The 21,197-nt window shown below is 45.6% G+C and overlaps 1 long non-coding RNA gene across 1 annotated transcript in view; it reads right to left on the reverse strand.

The window, feature by feature from the left end:
- Positions 1-1,900: 1,900 nt before the first annotated feature.
- LOC103105948 (uncharacterized) overlaps positions 1,901-21,197 on the reverse strand; it is a 35,569-nt gene continuing 16,272 nt past the window's right edge. The window contains exons 9-11 of the long non-coding RNA XR_008914622.1: positions 7,135-7,199; positions 6,856-6,959; positions 1,901-2,130 (exon numbers count right to left, since the gene is read on the reverse strand). This is a non-coding gene — a long non-coding RNA (uncharacterized LOC103105948). The remainder of the gene's footprint in view (positions 2,131-6,855; positions 6,960-7,134; positions 7,200-21,197) is intronic.

Consider the following 21,197-nt stretch of genomic DNA (forward strand, 5'->3'; position numbering starts at 1 on the left):
CCACTATGTTCCAGGAACTATGCTAAACTTCTAGAAATATTATCTCATTTGATCCTCATAACAACCTTGTGAGGGAGATGTTATTATTCCCATTTTACAGTTGTGGAAATGAGGCACAGAGATTAGGTGACTTGCCCAAAGTAACACAACTTGTAAGTATCTAAGGGGAGATTTGAACTGAGGTCTTTCTGACTCTAAGCACACTGCTCCATCCACTGGCTCCATCTGCTGCCTCAAACATTACTTAGGGAAAAAATCTATAGAATGTACAGTAGCAGAAGGAGCTTGGAGGTAATCCAATCCAATTTGCTGTCCGTACAGATTGTTAAACTGAGGCATAGAGTAGGCTAGGTGGTACAATGGATAGAGCACTGGGGTTGGAATCAGGAAGACTTCTCAATTTGAGTTTAAAACCAGCCTCAGACACTTACTAATTATGTGACCCAGGGTGAGTCACTTAACCCTGTTGGTCTCAGTTTCCCTTTTCTGTAAAACGTGCTGGAGTAGGAAATGACAAACCATTCCAGTATCTTTGCCAGGAAAACCCCCAAAATGGGGTCCCGTAGAGTTGTATATGACTAAAAACAACAAGGTGAAACTGAGGCATAAAGAGATGAATGAATTCATCTCAAGTGACCCTGTGAGAGAGGGAGAGAAGGGACAGAATCCCGCTTCTCTCAACTGTACCACATGACACAGCATATTCCCTCAAAGTTGTCAATCGAGTTGGCTTACTTGAAAGCTGGTGAAAGTCTTGGTGAGTCAGCAAAACATTCAGTCTTTAGAGGAGGACAATGACTTGCTCAAGGTTATAAAAATGACAAATTAACAGCAGATCTATGTGAAAACAAACCGGTTGCTTCTCACAAGAGTACCTCTGCTTGGGTTATTAGCTACTCCAACTGAAGAGAAAGGGGTGAGTAATGGAGTATGAGGGGCAAGAGGACTTATCAGGAGATTACCAAAGCCTGGATAATAAATGCCTGCTGACATGCTGCCTGGGGTTATGAACTCTAACAAGTTACGCTCTCCCTCCTCCACTCTGCCCCCCAAATCTTACCATGAATCCTGTGCAAATGGAGGTGAGTGGTCACAGAGAAATAGACATCTAGAAGCCCTGAAATCTGTTCTTTTCACAAATGGTCCTCCTTAAGATTATTTTAGGTTCCAAATCTAGTTCAAAGTAAAAAGGAACTAAATGAGAATAATGGAACCCCTTAGCTCATGTAGAACGCATCTTTATTTTGCTAGGGCGATAATAGAACTGATGTCCAGCATGTACAATCTGGGTAAGGCATATGAAATTTGCTTGTTTACTGTGGGTTTAATTGAACCTCATTTGTATAGACCAGTGATGGTGAACCTTTTAGAGACAGAGTGTCAGCCCCCTCAAGATGGAATGCCATGCCCCTCCCCACCATGTGTGCCAGGCACGCCCTGCTCCCTACCTTACTCCACACAGGGGAGGGAGGAAGTTCTCCCATTGGCTGCTGGGTGGAGGGGCAGGGGATGTAAAAAATGTCATCAGGCACAGTGGAGAGGGGGAAGAGAGCAGTTCCACCCTCTGCCCTCTACCTTTCTAGTAACAAAGTGTGTGTGTGGGGGGGTGGCCACATGCCCACAGAGAGTGCTCTGTGTGCCATCTTTGGCACCCTTACCATAGATTCTCCATCACTGGTATAGACTTGAGTCTTATCATGTGCCATTGATGGATTTCTAGGGATCAAGAAGGTATTGTCTCCCCCATTAGACTGAGGGCTCCTGTAAATTTTGCCTTTCTTTGCCTATCTAGCCCTCAGTGTAGTGTCTCACACATGGCTTACTCACTGACTTCCTTCCTGAAGTTCAAATAGGTGAGGCTGGTGTTCCAGAGTCACAGAGATGAGGCAAAGAGCTAGAGTTACAGCAAGGGAGATCATGCTTTTTATTAAGGAAGGAAGGAAGAAGCACTGAATTGGGTTCCAAACAAGAGCAGGCAGAAAGAACAGAAGAGACCACTCAGACAAGGCCATCTAGAGGGCTCACAGCTAATAACAAGCCAGAAACAGTGTGCACTAGGAGTCTAGAGGACATCAATACCAGATGGGAGGGCCAAAGTCCACATAGTCGAAAGCAAGATGTTCCTGAAAACTAAGACAAGAGCCAATCAGTGTGAGGCAGGCCTGATGGCTTTGGCTTTTGAGGACAATTTATTTAACGAGATAGATCATGGGGAAGTCACTGCCAGATAATAGAGTCAAGGGGCTAGAAAGAACCTCAAGGATCATCTAGTCCAACTCCCTTTGCAGTTGAGGGAACTGAGGCCACAGGAGGCAGACTTGCTTAGCCACGTGTACACAGTAGGGTGGTGACATAGCCAAGGTTAAAACTCGGGTTTTCTGTCTCCCAGACTTGGTGTATCACACTGGATGAGCTGCCCAGAACATAGCTTTGGGCACAGCATTCAAAGCCAGTCAACGGACAAGTGAAAATGCAGTAAAAACAACCTTTGGTTGTTGTTTACAAGACACGGGATTACCAGTTCACCTGCTCCTGCCATTGTTGAATAGAAATGAGCATGCTGACTGGATGTTTTGACATTATATAGGCACAGCTTGGGTCTATTTTTCAATCTGCGAACTGGGACACGACTAATCTGGCCATCATAACCATCTTCACAACTGAACGTATTGCTCGCTGACATGGCAAGTCCTAGGAGAGTCTCAGACACCACGGAATCTATCACCCTTTTTGATACAGGGAGAAGACTGGGGCCCAGAGAAAGGAAAGAATTTGCTTGTACAAGGTCCTACAGTGAGTTCAAAGCACAGTCAGGAGCAGAATGCTGGCTACTTAATTCCCCAGGCTGCATTTACTGCCACCATGCAGGTTTTTCCCACAGTGCTCAGGCCCAGCTCTGATAGTAACTTAGTTAGTGTGACCTTGGATAAATCATGTGTCTTCAATGGGTCACAAGTTCTTTATCTGTTAAATTAGGGTGTTAGACAAGACAATTCTTTTTCTGGTGGGTTAGTGCATTTTAGTTTCTCCAATATATTTTCATTTACTTCATTAAATATTTTTCAATTATGTGATGTATGATTATTTTTTTTAATTTTTGAACTCTAAATACTCTTCCTCTCCCACTCTTCTCCCCTCTCTTTGAGAAAGCAATCAATTTAATATAGATTATACATGTGAAGTCATGCAAAACATTTCCATATTAGTCATGTTACAAAACAAGAAAGAAGGAAGTAAAAAAGGAAGAAAGGAAGGGAGGGAGGGAGGGATGGAAGGAAGAAGGAAGGGATGGAGGAAGGGAAGGAAGGAGGAAGGGAAAGAAGGAGGGAGGGAAGAAGGGAGGGAGGGAGGGAGGGAGAGAAGAATGGAGGAAGGAAGGGAGGGAAGAAGGGAAGGAGGGAGGAAGGGAGGGAAGAAGAGGAGAGAGGAAGGGAGGGAGGGATATAGAGGGAGGAAAAGAGGGAAAAATGCTTCAATTTGTATTCAGATCCATCAGTTCTTTCTGTGGAGGTGGACAGCATGTTTCATAAGTCCTTTAGAATTATTTTGGGTCATTGTACTGATCTGAATAGTTAAGTTATTCACAGCTGATCATTTTACAATATTGCTGTAACTATGTACAATGACTTTCTACATCTGCTCACTTCCCTTTGCATCAGTTCATATAAGTTCTTCTAGGTGGGGATTTTGGGGAAGCAGTCCATGTCATCATATCTTATAGCACAACAATATTCCACCATAATCATATACATTTTATTCAGTCATTCCTCAAAAGACAGGCATTCCATCAATTGCCAATTCTTTGCCACCAGGAAAGAGCTTTTTTTCATGACTGTAGATTGTTTTGATTTCTTTGGCTGAAAACTGCCTGTTCATATCCTTTGACTGTTTATCAATTAGGGAATGACTTGCATTCATATAAATTTTTAAACCCCTTACCTTTTGTCTTAGAACTGACATCTACTGGTTCAGCAGTAAGGGCTAGGCAACTAGGGTTGGAGTGACTTATCCAGGATCACACAGCTAGAAGTGCCTGAGAACATATTTGAACCCACGACCTCCTATCTCCAGGTTTGGCTCTCTATCCTCTGAGCTACTTAGTTGCTCATTTTCTTATCAATTTGACTTACTACTCTATATATTTGAGAAATGAGACCTTTATCAGAGAGACTTGCTCAAAGAACCCCACCCCACCCCAGCTTTCTGCTTTCATTCTAATCCTGACTGTATTGGTTTTGTTTGTGGAAACACTTTTTAATGTAATTAAAAATATCTTCTGGATTATCCTGTAATGTTCTTTCTCTATTATTTGATCATAAACTCTTCCCTTATCCATAATTTTCCATGCTCCTTAATTTGCTTATGACATCACCCTTTATTTCTAAATCATGTATCTATTTTGACTGTATCTTGGTATATGGTATGAGGTGTTGGTCTATACCTAGTTTCCGCCAAACATCTTGCCAATTTTCCCAGAAATTTTTGTCAAACTGTAGGACCTAATTTTATGCGAATTCAACACACACAAAATCAGAAATATGCAACTGACAAATGAAAAAATAAAGGCAGCAAAATATGTAAAACTTAAAAATGTAATTACATGCTAAATCTGTGCCATTTTCTCCAAGAGGCTAAAGTCTTACATCTGTTTGCCCAATCACGCTCATTCTTGCTCTGAGAAGCACTGGTGTGAGTCATTACATTGTTTTAAGCCAAACATTAGCTCCCTCATCAGTTTTTGTCCAGAGTTCTCACTTGTAAGGACTCGTGTTTGCATAAGAGCAGAGCAGTGCTTCCCTTTATTTCATTAATGCTATGTATGGCTATTAATAATGGTCCCAAAGTACAAAATAAGTCATGCCAGTAGCTCTGATGAGCCTAAGAAAAGCTGGAATGTGCCTAGGTATGTTTGTATAAGATATATTAAATTACGGGCTTCATCATTATGCACAATTTTCAACTTGTGCGAAGAGTCTTAGAATGGTGGTTTAGTAAAATGAGGTCCTACAGTATTGAGTTCTTATCCAAAAAGCTTAGATCTTTGGGTTTATCAAACACTAGATTACAATGGACATTTATTACTGCGTATTTTGCACCTAATCTATTTTTACTGATCTCCCACTCTATTTCTTGTACCAGTACCAGATTGTTTTGATAGTTACCGCTTTATAATATGCTTTGAGATCTGGTACTGCTAAGCCACCATCTGTACGCTGAGAGCTCCTGAAGCTGCTGCTGCTGCTCAATCTGAACTGTGCTCCTGGGTTAACTACATACTATCTCAATGTGACAGACCTTTACTGCTCACCTCCAAAATTGTCTTGGACTAGGAGGTTATTTTGCACCAACCTTTTGTTGGCTCTGCCACTCTAGAATCTGATTTAGGGCATTATCTTAAAGTTGTTTAGAGGGGAGCATTGGGAAAATCTCAGGTGAATACTTGCCTCTAATCTGCCATCTTGTCTCTGCTTTCTTAGATTATTATTAAAGCTTAGTTTGGCACTGGCAATCTAGTGCTAGACTCGGAGTGAGGAAGATTTGGGATCAGGCTCTAGTTGGAATGCTTTCTAGCTGTGTGACTCTAAACTAGTGACCTGACCTATCAAAATCTCAGTTTCCTCATCTGTAAAATGGGAATCATTATAACACTTTCCTCAATGGCTTGTGGTTGAGGATCAAATTAATGTAAGCATTTTGCAAATTTTAAGGAGCTATATAAAAACTAGCTATTTCCTCCATCTGGAAGCTCTGAATTGGAGGTATAGTGTTTCTGGGAGCTTGCATTTTGTGATTTCTTTCAGGAGATGATCAGTGAATTCTTTCTATTTTTACTTTGCTCTCTGGTTCTACAAGCTCTTTCATGATTCCTCGTAATATGGTATCCAAGCTTTATTAGGGAGAGGATGGTGTGATTTTTCAAGTAGCCCAATGATTCCTTGAATCTCTTTCCTTGACCTGTTTTACAGATCAGTTTTTTATATTGCATTCCTTACATTTCTTTTGGTTTTTCCATTTAAATCTTTTAATTTGATTTTAATATTACTTATTGTTTAATGGAGTCATTTTCTGTTTGATTATTCTAAATCTTTGAAACATTTGAGTTTAGGTTAGGTTTCCCACCATCTGATCTAAAGTATCATTTCTCCTATTTCATCTAGAATATGAATGAATGGAAAGTATTTATTAAGCATTTACTATATGACAAGCACTATGTTAAGCAGCAGAGCTGTATATACCAATGCAGAGAAGCCCTACCTCAAAGAGCTAATATTCAGTCAGAGGGAACAAGACATGAAGGAGAGTGAGAGTCAGAGAGGGCTACTTTGCTCTAGCAAATTATAGGGATGGTGAGAAGGAAGGATCATGGTGGAGTAGATTAACACGATCCACAACCAAGGGCAGAGTTTCTTGGATTCTGGTTTGAGGTTCTATAACTGGGGGGGGGGTTGGTAGATGAAAGAAAGGCTCTGTGGTGGCGGTGAAGAAGCAGCAGCAGCAATGTCAGAAGAGGAGAGAATGATGTTAGCAGGCCTTTCCCAAAACAGTGGTCATGGAGAGGCAACCACCACTTATACATCTATTAATATAGTATACACGTAGCCGCTTCTGTGTGAATGTTTGCAGACATATATGGACACACATTTATCACATAACCATGCACACACATACACCTACTGGTGGATATGTTGTTCTCTTCCAGTAAAAAGGAAGCCTCTAGGGGGAAAGGACTGCTTTTTTTCTGTCTTCGTCTTCCCAAAGATTACCATAATGCTTGATTAAGAGAAGGCCTGGCTCAGCATATGCTTATTACTTTGAAAAAGACAAATGGAGAGCAGAAATGGGTGGTGCCTTTACCTTTGGCAAAACAGATGGAAGTGAAGGGTAGTCTTTGCCCAATTTTCCTCCAGAGGGGTAATGATGTTGGGGCAAATGGACCCATCTTCCCTCCGACATATAATCTGAGAAGGTGAAAAAGATTGGCAGAGCATGGAGAAGTCTACAAAGTGAGCACCCAATGAGTAGGAAAGGGGTAGGGGAAGAGCCAAATACTTGGGATTCCTTTCAATTATTACAATAATTTGGTATAACTCAAGTTAGGAATATCATACATAATGAAATGAAAATTGCAAGTACCATTGTAATTCTGGAGCTGGAACAACTTCTGGACTTCTCTTCATTAGTTATGCACCAAAGGTATCCTTTTAATTAAGAACACATTATTATAATCGACATCTAACTGTCGCAACACAGCCTTTATGTTCACTAGTCACAGAAATCTCAAGCTAGAAGGGACCTCAGAAGTCAGCTAGTCAAACCCTCATTTCAGTTAGTCACCAAGCATTTATTAAGTACCTACTATGTGCCAGGTATTCTTCTAGGTACTAGGGATCCAATGAAAGGCATGGTTCCTGCCCTCAAAGAGCTCCTATTCTAAAGGAGGAGACAATGGGTACAGAACTAGTTCTATACTCTTGTATGTCTGTTCATAGTGGAGATAGGAAGTCATCTCAGAGGAAATGCAGGCTCTGGCAGGCTCTGGCAGGGGTGGGGTGGGGAGTAGAAAGACCCCAGGAAAAACCTTCTACAGTAGGGAGTTAAAGTGAGTCTTGAAAGAGGCCAAGGAACCCAGGAGGTGGAGGTGAGGAAGGAAGGACAGCAGAAGAGATGTGGAGTAAAGAGATAGAATGTCACATCTGAGGAACAGAAAGATCAGTGTATGCAAACTGAGGCATACATGGAAGGCAGTGGAAAGGTAAGGAGGAGACTGCTTGTGAAGGACTTTAAAAGACAACTAGAGAATTTAAAATTTGTTCTAGGAGGTACCAGGGAACCACTGGAATTTCCAGTGGAGGCACTTATACAGTTAGATCCATGCTCTACAGCTACAGGGAGGAATGGGGAAAGATCAGAGCCAGTGCAATTGAGCAGAAGGCTACTAAGTCAGTCTTTGAGGAGTACCCTCCATAGTAAAATCAAAAGGGGGTAAGGGAATAAGCATTTCTATAGCACCTCATATGTGCCAGGTGCTATGCTAAATGCATTACAAATATCTCATTTGGTCCTCACAACCATAAGGTGCCCATAATTATCCCAATTTTACAGTTAAGGAAACTGAGGCAAGCTTACATGACTTGCTCAGGGTCATATGGAGAAGATAGAAAGGGGGAGAGAACTTGGAGAAAAAAGAATGCTACATTCTCCTTTGGACACCTTGAATTTGGCCACCCACATAATGAGAAGACAGAACTCATGGGAAAAGACCTGGATGTTGGGAAAGACTGAAGGGAACGACAGAGGGTGTCAGTCAGGGAAGCAACCACGAACCTGGGCAGACTGGGAGAGACAGTAAAGGACAGAAGGGCCTGGTTTCTCCATAGGGTCAGAGTCAGAAATGACTGAGCAACAAAACACCCAAGGAGAAATGACTTCTCCAATCTCCCCATTGCCTAATGCCAAGTCTGGCGAGCATTAACAAATGTTAGGAGAATTGAAATGACTTCTGAACAAGGGCTTATACATCCCCTGCTTGAAGACCACCATGAAGAAGGAGCTCACTCTTTTCCAAATCAGGCTGCCCATTGGAACCTTTTGGATCTCTCTCAATGTGTCTTGGCACACTTGGAGGAAGTTTCTCTTGGCATGGAGTGACTGGTTTCTCTCTCTCCCCCTGACCCATTGCTCCTACTACTTCTGGCCTCTCCAGCAGAGTAGAACAGCCTAAGCCTTCTTCCACATCCCAGCCTTTCCGCAGATAGCAATCATTTCTTCTTTGGGCTGACCATCTGCAGTTTTTCTAGGCCTCAGCTGGCCTCTTGCTATCCCAGAAGCACCCCTCACCTGTCTTTGTCCTTCCTAGAAGTCTGATTAGCCCTTCACAAGTCACCACGGCTCTTTTAATGCAGCCTAGGATAACGAGCTCTGTCTGGCTACAATAACAGAGTACATATTGCACTGTTCTAGTTCAGGGTCCCCTTTCCTACTCACCAGTGTTTCATTGCTAGATCCCTCTCTGGCACTAACCCATCTGTCCATTCTTTCATTAACCCAAGGAAGTTTGCTGGAACTTGATTACAGGAATTCACTGGGTCCTTCCTGAGTGTCCTCCCTTTCCCTCTCTCTTCCCCTTCCTCATCTTCTCTCCTAGCTAATTTCTTCCCCCTCTCTCCTTTCTCATCACCCTCAGTCTCTTCACTCCTAGTCCTCCCTCTCCCTCTTCCCCTAATTCTCTCTTCCCTCCCACCCTGGCTCTCTTATGCTCTCTTCTCTTTTATACTCATCTTTGACCTTGCTTCCACCCCTATCCTACCCTATTCCTTTATTCTCTCATCCTCCCTCTATCCCACTCTTTTCCTACATCTCTATTTGCCCTCCCACTCTTTCTCTTGCTTGTCCTCCCAGACTCCCCTTGTCCCCCTTCAACTCTTCTCTTCCCTCTCCCTTACTCTCTTCCTTCCACTCTCTTCCTTCATCTATTCCTTTTCCCTATGACTTCTTTCATTCTCTTCCTCTAGGTTGCCTCACTCTTCCTTTCCCCCTTCCCTCCAGCTACACTATCTCTCCTTCCCTTTCTTTTAGCCTCTCCTCTCTTCCTTTCACTTTCTTTCCCTCTTCCCCACACTTTTTTCTTTTCCTACACCTCCTCTCTCCCTTCCCCCCTCTTTCACTCTACTTTCTAGTTTATCTTTCTTCCCATCCTTCTCTCCCATTTTTTCTACCCACTTCTCTTCCTCTCTTCTCCCTTTCCCCTAACCCTTCTGACTTTTCTCTCCCTCTTCCTTCTCTATCTTCCTCTTTGTTTCCCACCTACTCTCTTCTTCCCATCTTCTATCCCTCATCTCTTTCCCTGTCTTCTCCTTCATCCCTTCTTCCCTCACTCTTTCCCTATCACATTCCTCTCTCTCCCTCTACCATTCTTCTCTCATTCTTTCCTCCCTCCCAGGACCCTGGGTTCTTTCCCTCCTTCTATCCCAACCCTCTCTCTTTCCCCCTCTCTGTGTCATCTGAGGTCACAAGTGTAAGTTGTATAGTGATTATATATATATATATATATATATATATATATATATATATATATATATAATGTCAAATTGTTAGCAGGGCCTTAAAGCCATGGAGGGCATGAATGGATACTCTGGCATGACCTGTGCTTTGGTGATTGGTACATTCCATAACTTCTTTAGTGCATTCTAGAGTCTTGAGAGGGAAATCTAGCCCACTGGCTTAGATAATATCCAGACTCCTTTGCTCTCACCCTCTCCATCTCTACTTGTCCTCCCGTCTCTATGTCTTCTCTACATTGCTCTTTTCTACCCCTTGCTCTTGTCTTTTCTCTCAGAATATCTAGACTCTTCTCCTTTCCCCATTTTAGGAAAATGAATCATTTGTAGCATTCTAGCCCAGATCCTCCATCTCTGCTTACCTAAGAGTTTCATTGCTCCATCCCTCACTGATGCCATTTGTGCTTTCATTAACCTGATGGTGACATTAATTCAGTCTTCTTTTTCTCCTTTCCTTGCCATCTCTTTCACATCCTTCTCTCTTCCATCTGTTTCTACATCTCTCTTCTCTCATCTTTTCCTTCCCCAACCTCCTTACCACCCTATTTCTCCTCTTCTGCTTTTCCCTTTTGTTTTCTAACCTCCCTTCTCCTTCTGTCTCCTATATTCTCCTCTTCCCCATCTATCCTCCTCTCCCTTTTTTCTTCCTGTCCTCCTTCCCTCTCTTCTCTACTCTTTTTGACCCCTCTCTCCTTCTCTCCCCCTCCCACTTTCCCTTTATTTTCTACTTACTCTCTTCTTCCCTCCATCTCTCTCTTCCCCCTTCTTCCTCTCATAGAAGTGACTCATACAAAGTCACAAAGTTAGTAATGCATTGATGGGAACCCTGACTGATAAGAATATTTTCCTGCCGAAATCCACATTTTAGCAGGGATTTGAAGGAAGCCACAAAGAGCAGGAATAATCTGGCAAGATCTGTCACAATGAAGCTAGTCATCCTTTCTTTTGGAACCAGTACTTGCTAGAACTTCAATGTATTCTAGAATCACAGGGGAGGGAGAAGTCAAGCCCATTGGCTTGCAATGGCCAGAAAAATGGGCCTCTTGCACCAATGTGGCCCAGTGTCCTCTTTCCCAGGCACCAAAGCATTTCAGTGATGCTTCCCTCACTAGCAGTGAGTTGACTGTCTCCTCTGCCTATTTCATTATGCTGAAGAGGAGCTTCCTATCCCAGGCCTGGTGACTTGAATTCACTGATTTCCTGTCAGGTAACAAGTCCTGTCTCTTCCCTCCTCTCTCCCTTTATTCTTTCCTCACTTTTTCTTCCCCCTCCTATTCTCTTCTCCCTAATCTCTATTCCCCCATCACTCTTTCCCTATTTCTCTTGCTCCTATTCCCCTTTTCTCTGATCTTCCATTTCTTTCTCTATTCCCTCCCTCTCTCCTTTCCTCCCACACTTCCCCACCCACTCTTCTAGTGCTCCCTTTTCCCCTCCCTCTTCCCCACCCCCTCTCTCTTCCTTCCCAACTCCTTCCCCTCCCCAGCCCTCTTTCCCTCTTTTCCCATTTCTCTGTTCCTCCCTTCTTCTCAACCTTTCTCTTCCCAATTCTGTCTCCCTCTCTTCCTCGACTCTGTCTCCCCCTTCCCCCATTTCGCTTCATTTTCCACTTTCCTCATTGCCTTGACCCTCTCCTCCTTCCTCCCCTCTACTGCTTTTACTCCTCTCTCTCTCTCTGCATTCCCCTTTGTCGACTTATCTTGTCCCCATCTTTTACTCCTCTCTCTCCCACTTTTCTCCATCTCACCCATCTCCTCCCTTGCCTCACTCTTTCTTCTCCCTGCTCCCAAGCCTCTCTCCCTCTCATATAAATGACTCGTGTAAGGTCACAATGGTAGCAAATTGCAGAGATTGTAAGATTGAAGACCTACAAGAACCCCAATGGATGGTTTCTTGTAGAGGACTAGATTTTAGCAGAGGACTCAAAAGAAGCCAGGGAGGACAGGGTTATTGTGGCAAGGCTTGGGTCTCCTTGTGTGGTCAGGACTTTCCATGAACTCCCTTAAAATTGTCCTAGAGCCTTGAAATGGAAGTCAAGCCCTCCATCTGTCTCTCCCTCTCTCTCCAGGTTTCTCTGTCTTGCTATCTCTCCCTCACTGTCTTTGTCTCTCTGCCTCTGATCTCTATCAGTCTCTCCATCTCTCCCCCTATTTCTTTCTCTTCTCTGTTCTCCATGTCTCTCCTCTCCCTGTTTCTCAATATGTCTCCATCTCTCTATTCCTGTTATTCTCCCTGACTCTCTCCCTCTCTCACTCCTTCTGCCTCTGTCCCTGTCTCTCCTGTTTCTCCCTCTATCTCCATCTCTGTCCCTCTGTCTCATTCTCTCCCTGCTACTTTCTGTCTCTGTCTCTCTCCATCTTTTCCCTCTCCCGTCTCTCTTGTGTCCTGCCTATCTCTCCCTTTGTCTCTTTCCCCATTTCCATCTCTCTCTCCTCTCTGCCCTGTCTGCTCTGTTCCTCATTCTGTTTCTCTCTCCCTCTGTTCTTGTCTGTCTTTCACTATTTTTGGGTCTCCCCTCTCTCCCTATTTCTGTCTCTCCATCTCTTTCTCTCCTCTGTCTCTATGTCTTCTTCTCTCCATCATTTTCTCATTCACTCCCTCTGTCCTTGTCTCTCCCTCAATTTCTTTGTCTGTCTCTCCACCTTTGTCGCTCCCTATTTGTTCGTTTCTCTCCCTCTTCCTCTTTGTCTGTCTCCCTCTCTGCCTGTGTCTCCAACTCTCTCCTGTTCCTGTCTGTCTCTCCTCTTTGCCTTTGTCTCTTTCCCCTCTCTCTTCCTGCCTCTGTCCGTCTGTCTCTTCCCCTTTCTCTTTTTATCTCTCTCCCTGTCTCTCTCTACCTCTCCCTGTCTCCATCTGACCCTGTCTCTGTTTCCCCCATTCTCTCCCCTTTGTCACTCTTCATCTTAACAATCTCTCCCTCTACTTCTCTGTCTTTATCTATCTCCATCTCTCTCCATCTGTCTCTCCCTCTTTGTCTCTGCCCACTTGTCTCACTGTCTCTCTCTCCCTCCCTTTTTGTCCCTCTGCCTCTCTCCCTGTCTCTATGCCTGTCTCTCCCTCTTTATCTCTGTGTCTCTCCCTATGTCTGTATCTCTCCTTGTCTTCTCTCCCTATGTCTCTCCATCTGTCTCTTTCCCTTTGTCTCACTCCCTGTTCCTGTCTCTGTCCCTCCTCTTGTTGGTCTCCCTTCTCTCTTGTCTCTTTCCCTATCTCTGTTTCTTTCCCTGTCTCCATCTCTCCCTCTATTTGTCTCTCCTCTAGCTTTCCCTATCCCTCTGTCTCTACCTCCTCTCCCTGTTCCTGTCTTTCTCCATGTCTCTCCCTTTGTAGATTCTGTCTCTCCCTCTGTGTGTCTATCTCCATCGCTCTCTGTCTCCATCTGTCTCTCACTCCTTTTGTCCCTCTCTCCCTCTTTCTCTTTTCTGTCTTTCTTCCTCTTTCCCTATCTCTGTCCCTGTTTCTCTCCCTCTCCTTTGTCTCTGTCCACCTGTCTCACTGTCTCTCTCCCTCTCCCTCCCTTTTTTGTCTCTCTGCCTCTTTCCCTGTCTGTCTGTATCTCTCCTGTCTCCATCTGTCTCACTGTTCTCCACCTCTCACACTTCCTGTCCCTATGTCTCTCCATTTCTATCTCTCCTTGTCTTCTCTTCCTATGTCTCTATCTGTTCCTCTGTCTTTCCATCTGTCTCTTTCCCTTTGTCTCACTCCCTGTTCCTGTCTCTTATCCCTCCGCTTGTTGGTCTCCCTGTCTCTTTCCCTATCTCAATTTGTTTCTCTCCCTGTCTCCATCTCTCCCTCTATTTGTCTCTTCTATCTCTCCCTGTTTCCACCTATTTCTCTGTCTCTACTTCCTCTCCCTGTTCCTGTCTTTCTCCATGTCTCTCCCTTTGTTTCTGTCTCTCCCTCTGTGTGCCTATCTCCATCTTTCTCCTCTGCCTCCATCTGTCCCTCACTCCTTTTGTCACTCTCTCCCTTTCTCTTTACTGTCTCTTTATCTTTCCCTATCTTTGTCCCTATTTCCCTCCTTCTCTCCCTCTCCTTTGTCTCTGTCCACCTGTCTCACTGTCTCTCTCTCCCTCCCTTTTGTCTCTGCCTCTATGCCTGTCTGTCCCTATGTCTGTCTGTCTCTCTCCCTGTCTCCCATCTGTTCTCCATCTCTCACACTTCCTGTCCCTATGTCTCTATCTGTCCCTCTGTCTCTCCATCTGTCTCTTTCCCTTTGTTTCTGTCTCTCCCTCTGTGTGTCTATCTCCATCTCTCTCTCCTGTCTCCATCTGTTCCTCACTCCTTTTGTCCCTGTCTCTCCCTCTTTCTCTTTTCTGTCTGTCTTTATTCATCTTTCCCTATCTCTGTCCCTATTTCCCTCCTTCTCTCCCTCTCCTGTCTCTATCCGCCTGTCTGTCTATCTCTCCCTCCCTTGTTTTGTCTCTCTGCCTCTCTCCCTGCCTCTATGCCTGTCTGTCCCTATGTCTGTCTGTATCTCTCCTGTCTCACTCTGTCTCCCACTCTGTTCTCCATCTCTCACACTTCCTGTCCCTATGTCTCTCCATGTCTTCTCTCCCTATGTCTCTATCTGTCCCTCTGTCTCTCCATCTGTCTCTTTCCCTTTGTTTCACTCCCTGTTCCTGTCTCTATCCCTCTGTCTCTGTCCCTCCTCTTGTTGGACTCCCTTCCCTCTTGTCTCTTTCCCTATCTCTATTTGTTTCTCTCCCTGTCTCCATCTCTCCCTCTATTTGTCTCTCCTCTATCTCTCCCTGTCTCCACCTATTTCTGTCTCTACTTCCTCTCCCTGTTCCTGTCTTTCCTTCTGTGTGTCTATCTCCATCTCTCTCTCCTCTGTCTCTCCTTTTCTCTTTCCTGTCTTTCTTCATCTTTCCCTATCTCTGTCCCTGTTTCTCTCCCTCTCCTTTGTCTCTGTCCACCTATCTCACTGCCTCTCTCTCCCTCCTTTTTTGTCTCTCTGCCTCTATGCCTGTCTCTCCCTATGTCTGTCTGTATCTCTCCTGTCTCCCATCTGTCTCTCACTCTGTTCTCCATCTCTCACACTTCCTGTCCCTATGTCTCTCCATTTCTATCTCTCCTTGTCTTCTCTCCCTGTCTCTATCTGTCCCTCTGTCTTTCCATCTGTCTCTTTCCCTTTGTCTCACTCCCTGTTCCTGTCTCTATCCCTCTTCTTGTTGGTCTTCTTTCCCTATCTGTATTTGTTTCTCTCCATTTCCATCTCTCCCTCTGTCTCTACCTCCTCTCCCTGTTCCTGTCTTTCTCCATGTCTCTCCCTTTCTGTCTCTCCCCTCTGTGTCTCACTCCTTTTGTCCCTGTCTCTCCCTCTTTCCTGTCTGTCTTCATCTTTCCCTATCTCTGTCCCCGTTTCCCTCCTTCTCTCTCCCTCTCCTTTGTCTCTGTCCACCTGTCTCACTGTCTCTCTCTCCCTCCCTTGTTTTGTCTCTCTGCCTCTCTCCCTGTCTGTCCCTATGTCTCTCTCCTGTCTCTCACTCTGTCTCCCACTCTGTTCTCCATCTCTCACACTTCCTGTCCCTCTGTCTCTCCATCTGTCTCTTTCCCTTTGTTTCACTCCCTGTTCCTGTCTCTATCCCTCTGTCTCTGTCCCTCCTCTTGTTGGACTCCCTTCTCTCTTGTCTCTTTCCCTATCTCTGTTTCTCTCCCTGTCTCCATCTCTCCTTCTATTTGTCTCTCCTCTACCTCTCCCTGTCTTCACCTATTTCTCTGTCTCTACTTCCTCTCCCTGTTCCTGTCTTTCTCCATGTCTCTCCCTTTGTTTCTGTCTCTCCCTCCGTATGTCTATCTCCATCTCTCTCTCCTCTCTCTTTCCTGTCTTTCTTCATCTTTCCCTATCTCTGTCCCTGTTTCTCTCCCTCCTTTGTCTCTGTCCACCTATCTCACTGTCTCTCCCTCTTTTTTGTCTCCCTGCCTCTATGCCTGTCTGTCCCTATGTCTGTCTGTCTCTCTCCCTGTCTCCCATCTGTCTCTCACTCTGTTCTCCATCTCTCACACTTCCTGTCCCTATGTCTCTCCATGTCTTCTCTCCCTATGTCTCTATCTGTCCCTCTGTCTCTCCATCTGTCTCTTTCCCTTTGTTTCACTCCCTGTCCCTTTCTCTATCCCTCCTCTTGTTGGTCTCCCTTCCTTCTCTCGTCTCTTTCCCTCTGTATTTGTTTCTCTCCCTTTCTCCATCTCTCCCTCTATTTGTCTCTCCTCTGTCTCTACCTCTCCCTGTTCCTGTCTTTCTCCATGTCTCTCCCTTTGTTTCTGTCTCTCCCTGTGTGTCTATCTCCATCTCTCTCTCCTCTGTCTCCATCTGTCTCTCACTCCTTTTGTCCCTGTCTCTCCCTCTTTCTCTTTCCTGTCTTTCTTCATCTTTACCTATCTCTGTCCCCATTTCCCTCCTTCTCTCCCTCTTTGTCTCTGTCCACCTGTCTCACTCTCTTACTTTTTATCTCTCTGCCTCTCTCCCTATGTCTGTCTGTATCTCTCCTTCTGACTCTCTCCCTGTCTCCACCTGTCTCTCACTCTCTTCATCTCTCACACTTCCTGTCCCTATGTCTCTCCATTTCTATCTCTCCTTGTCTTCTCTCCCTATGTCTCTATCTGTTCCTCTGTCTCTTTCCCTTTGTCTCACTCCCTATTCCTGTCTCTATCCCTCTGTCTCTGCCCCTCCTCTTGTTGGTCTCCCTTCTCCCTTGTCTATTTCCCTATCTCTATTTGTTTCTCTCCCCGTCTCCACCTATCCCTCTGTCTCTACCTTCTCTTCCTGTTCCTGTCTTTCTCCATGTCTCTCCTTTTGTCCCTGTCTCTCCCTCTCTTTCCTGTCTGTCTTCATCTTTCCCTCTCTGTCCCTGTTTCTCTCCCTCTCCTTTGTCTCTGTCCGTCTCTCCCTCCCTCCTTTTTTGTCTCTCTGCCTCTCCCTGTCTCTCCCTATGTCTGTATCTCTCCTTCTCCCTGTCTCCATCTCTCACACTTCCTGTCCCTGTCTCTCCATTTCTATCTTTCCTTGTCTTCTCTCCCTATGTCTTTATCTGTTCCTCTGTCTCTCCATCTGTCTCTTTCCCTTTGTCTCACTCCCTGTTCTTGTCTCTGTCCCCCCTCTTGTTGGTCTCCCTTCCTCTCTTGTCTCTTTCCCTATCTGTTTCTCTCCCCATCTCCATCCCTCCCTCTATCTCTCCCTGTCTCCACCTATTCCTGTCTCTACCTCTCTCTGTTCCTGTCTTTCTCCATGTCTCTCCCTCTCTGTATCTATCTCCATCCCTCTCCTCTGTCCCTCACTCCTTTTGTCCCTGTCTCTCCCTCTTTCTCTTTTCTGTCTTTCTTCATCTTTCCCTATCTCTGTCCGTTTCCCTCCTTCTCTCCCTCTCCTTTGTCTCTGTCCACCTGTCTGTCTCTCTCCCTCCTTTTTGTCTCTCTGCCTCTGTCCCTCTCTATGCCTGTCTCTCCCTGTCTGTCTGTATCTCTCCCTGTCTCTGTCTCTCTCTGTTCTCCATCTCTCACACTTCCTGTCCCTATGTCTCTCCATTTCTATCTCTCCTTGTCTTCTCTCCCTATGTCTCTATCTGTTCCTCCTTCTCTCCATCTGTCTCTCTCCCTTTGTCTCACTCCCTGTTCCTGTATCCCCCTATCTCTGTCCCTCCTCTTGTTGGTCTCCCTTCCTTCTCTCTTGTCTCTTTCCCTATCTCTATTTCTCTCCCTTTCTCCATCTCTCCCTCTATTTGTCTCTCCTCTATCTCTCCCTGTCTCTACCTCCTCTCCCTGTTCCTGTCTTTCTCCATGTCTCTCCCTCTGTGTGTCTATCTCCATGTCTCTCTCCTCTGTCTCCATCTGTCTCTCACTCCTTTTGTCCCTGTCTCTCCCTCTCTTTCCTGCCTTTCATCTTTCCCTATCTTTGTCCCTGTTTCCCTCCTTCTATCTCTCCTTTGTCTCTGTCTCCATCTGTCTCCTATTCTCTCCTGTCTTTCTGTCTCTCTATCTTTCTTCCTTTGTCTCCCTTTCTCCCTCTGTATCTCTCCATTTCTCTTTCCGTCTCTCCTCTTTGTATCTCTGCTTGTCTCCCCCTTTGTGTCTTTCTCTCCCTCTGTCCCTGTTTCTTATTCTCTCTCCCTATGTTCCTGTCTCTCTCCATTTTTAGGTCTCTTGCTCTCCCTCCCTATTTGTCTCTCCATCTTTCTCCTCTGTCTCCATGTCTCTCCTCTCCATCTGTTCTCCATCATTCTCTCACTCCCTCTTTCCCTGCCTATCTCTCCCTCACTATCTTTGTCTCTGTTCCTCTTTGTCTCCCTCTCTCTGCCTGTGTCTCCATGTGTCTCTCTCCTGTTGCTGTGTCTGTTTCTCCTTTCTCTGCCTGTCTCTTTCCCTCTGCCTCCATCTGTTCCTGTCTATTTCCCTCATTCTCTCCATCTTTGTCTCTTGTCTCTCCCTCCCTGTCTTGTCTCCCCCCTCCCTGTTCCTGATTCTCTCCCTGTGTGTGTCTGTCTCTACCTGTCTTTGTCTCTCTCCCTCTGTTTCTCTCCTGCCACTTCTCTCCCTCTGTTCCTCTCTCCCTCTCCTCTTTCTTTGTCTCTATGCCTCTCTCTCTCTATCTGTGCCTCTCCCTATGTCTCTTTCTCTCCTATCTCTCTCCCTGTCTTCATCTGTCTCTCAGTTCATTTCCATCTCTCTCACACTCCCTGTCCCTGTCTCTCCATTTCTGTCTCTCCCTCTGGCTCCATCTGTCCATCTGTCTTCTCCCTCTTTCTCTTTCCCTCTCACTCCCAGTCCCTGTCTCTACCCCTCTCTATCACTGTCCCTCCCTCTTGTCTGTCTCCCTCCATCCCTCTGATCCTCCATCTTCCTTTTACCCGCTCTTCTGTCTCTCTTTCCCTATTTGTCTCTCCATCTCTGTCTCCATCTCTCTCCCTCTCCTCTTTGTCTCCATCTCTCCTCTCAGTCTGTCCTTGTCTCCATCTCTCTTGTCCCTGTCTCCCTCCTCTCCCTTCCATTTGTCATCCTTCTGTCTCTCCATCTATCTACCTGTTCCTCGTTCTCTCACTTTGTTCCTCTCTCCCTATCTTTCTCCATTTGTCTTTCTCCCTCTCTTCCAGTCTCCATCTATGTCCCTCTCTCCCTCATTTTCTCCCTCTCTCCATTTCTCTCTATCTCTCCTCTACATTTCTCTCCCTCTGTCCCTGTCTATCCATTTGCCTGTTTCTCTCCTTTTGTCTCCTTTCCATTTGCTTCTCTCTCCTTTGTCTCTGTCTCTCTTCTCTGTCCCTGTCTCTTCTCTGTTTCTCCCTGTCTCTTATTTCCTTCTGTCTCCCTCTCCCATGTGTTTCTCTCCCACTCCTGTCTCTCCCTCTGTCTCCCTCTTTTCTTGTCTGTATCTCTCCCTTTCTGACTCTTCTCTTTGCCTCTGTCTCTCCCTGTTCTCCATCTCTCTTTTGTCCATTTGTGTCTCTCCCTCTTTGGGTCTCTTTCCCTCCCTCAGTCTCTGTCTGTCTCTCTGTCTCCATCTCTCTCTGTCCCTCCTGTCTCTCCTCTCCATCTCTGTCTCTCACTCTCTTATTTCCTTCTGTCTCTCTGCCTGTCTCTTCCTTTCTCTCCATCTATTTCTGTCTCTCCATCTCTTTCCTCTCTTTATCTCTCCCTGTCTCTCTTCATCTCTGCCCTCTCCCTTTGTTTCTCTCTCCCTGTCTCCATCTCTCCCTCTTTGTGTCTCTCCATTGCTCACTCCTTTCATCCCTGTCTGTCTACATCTCTGTCCCCAATTTGCCTCCCTCCTCTCTCCCTTTGTCCGTTTCTCTCTCCCCATCTCTGTCTTTCACTGTCTCTCTTTCTATCTCCATCTCTCCTCTCCCTCTCTCTCCATCAATCTCTGTCACTGTCTCTCTCCTGTCTCTCCTTGCCTTATTTCCTTCTGTCTCCCTCCTCTTTCTCCATTTATCTGTCTCTCCTGTCTCCCATTCCCTGTCCCTCTCCCCCTCTCCTGTCTCTCCCTCTTTCTGTCTCTCTCCCTTTGTCTTTCTCCCCCTTTATTTCAGTTACCATCTCTGTCCCTGTCTCCTTCCTCTCTCCTTTTGTCTGTCTCTCCCTATTTGTCTTCTCCCTCTGTCTCTGTCCCTCTCACTCTCTTCTCTCCCTCTCTCCTCTATTTCTGTCCCTCTGTCTCTCATTCTCTCCTTCTCCTTGTCTCTCTCCTCTCCCTCTCTCCATTTGTCTATCTCTTCTCTCCCTCTGTCTCCATCATTATTTGTCTCCATCTGTCTCCCTCCTCTGTCTCTCCCTCTTCATCCTTCATTTTCCTCTTCCCCTCCATCTTTCTCTTCTTCCCATCTATTCTCCTTCTGCCCTTCTTTTCTTCCCCTCTTCCTGTTTTTGCCTCATCTTCCCCCTCCATTTTCCTCTCCCTTCTCCCACCCCTCTAGTGCCCTGACCCTCTCCCACATCTCTTTTCTGCATCCCTTTCTCTTCCCCCTCACTACTTTGCCCTCTCCCTTGCCCCCTTCCTACCTGTTCCCCCCTCTTCCTCTTTTGTCTCCTCTCCATCACACAAGTATCTCAATGTCCCCCACGTGGTCAAAAGTTGTGTAGCTAGAACCATGCAGACTCGTAACCCTGAAGCCATGTTGCCTCCAGAAGTGCAGATCTTTCCCAGGGACCTGGAAGCCAGGGCGGGCTGGATTACTCTGGCATGACCATCCTTCATTGGGCCAAGTGCTCATCCTACCTGTGGACCTCATCCTTACCATCATTCTTTTAGTTGTGTTTTTGAACCATGAGAGGAAAGGAAAGTCAAGCTTGTTGGATTCTCCCATCCAGACTCTACTGTAGTCTGCTCCCTTTTAGGAAGAATGAGCCATTTGCAGTGTTCTAGTCCAGGCCACTTTCTCACCAACCAAGGACTTTCCCAGAGCAGCTCTTCCCTGCAAGTGGCTCCGATGTCTACCCTGCCTATTCTTTGGGTATCCTGAGAAGAAGTTCTCCCAGGCCTGGTAAAGTGACCTCACTGAGTCTTCTCTCTCCCCCTTTCACTCTTCCCCCTGACATCTATTCCTCTCTTCCTTGCACCTCTTTTTTCTCCATCTTTCCCTCTCTCCCATCTCTACCTTCCCTTAACCTATTACTCTTCCCCTCTCTCTCATGTGTCCTGTCTACTCTCTT

The sequence above is a fragment of the Monodelphis domestica genome, chromosome X (genome assembly GCF_027887165.1).
Source record: "Monodelphis domestica isolate mMonDom1 chromosome X, mMonDom1.pri, whole genome shotgun sequence".
In the NCBI taxonomy this organism is placed as follows: domain Eukaryota; kingdom Metazoa; phylum Chordata; class Mammalia; order Didelphimorphia; family Didelphidae; genus Monodelphis; species Monodelphis domestica.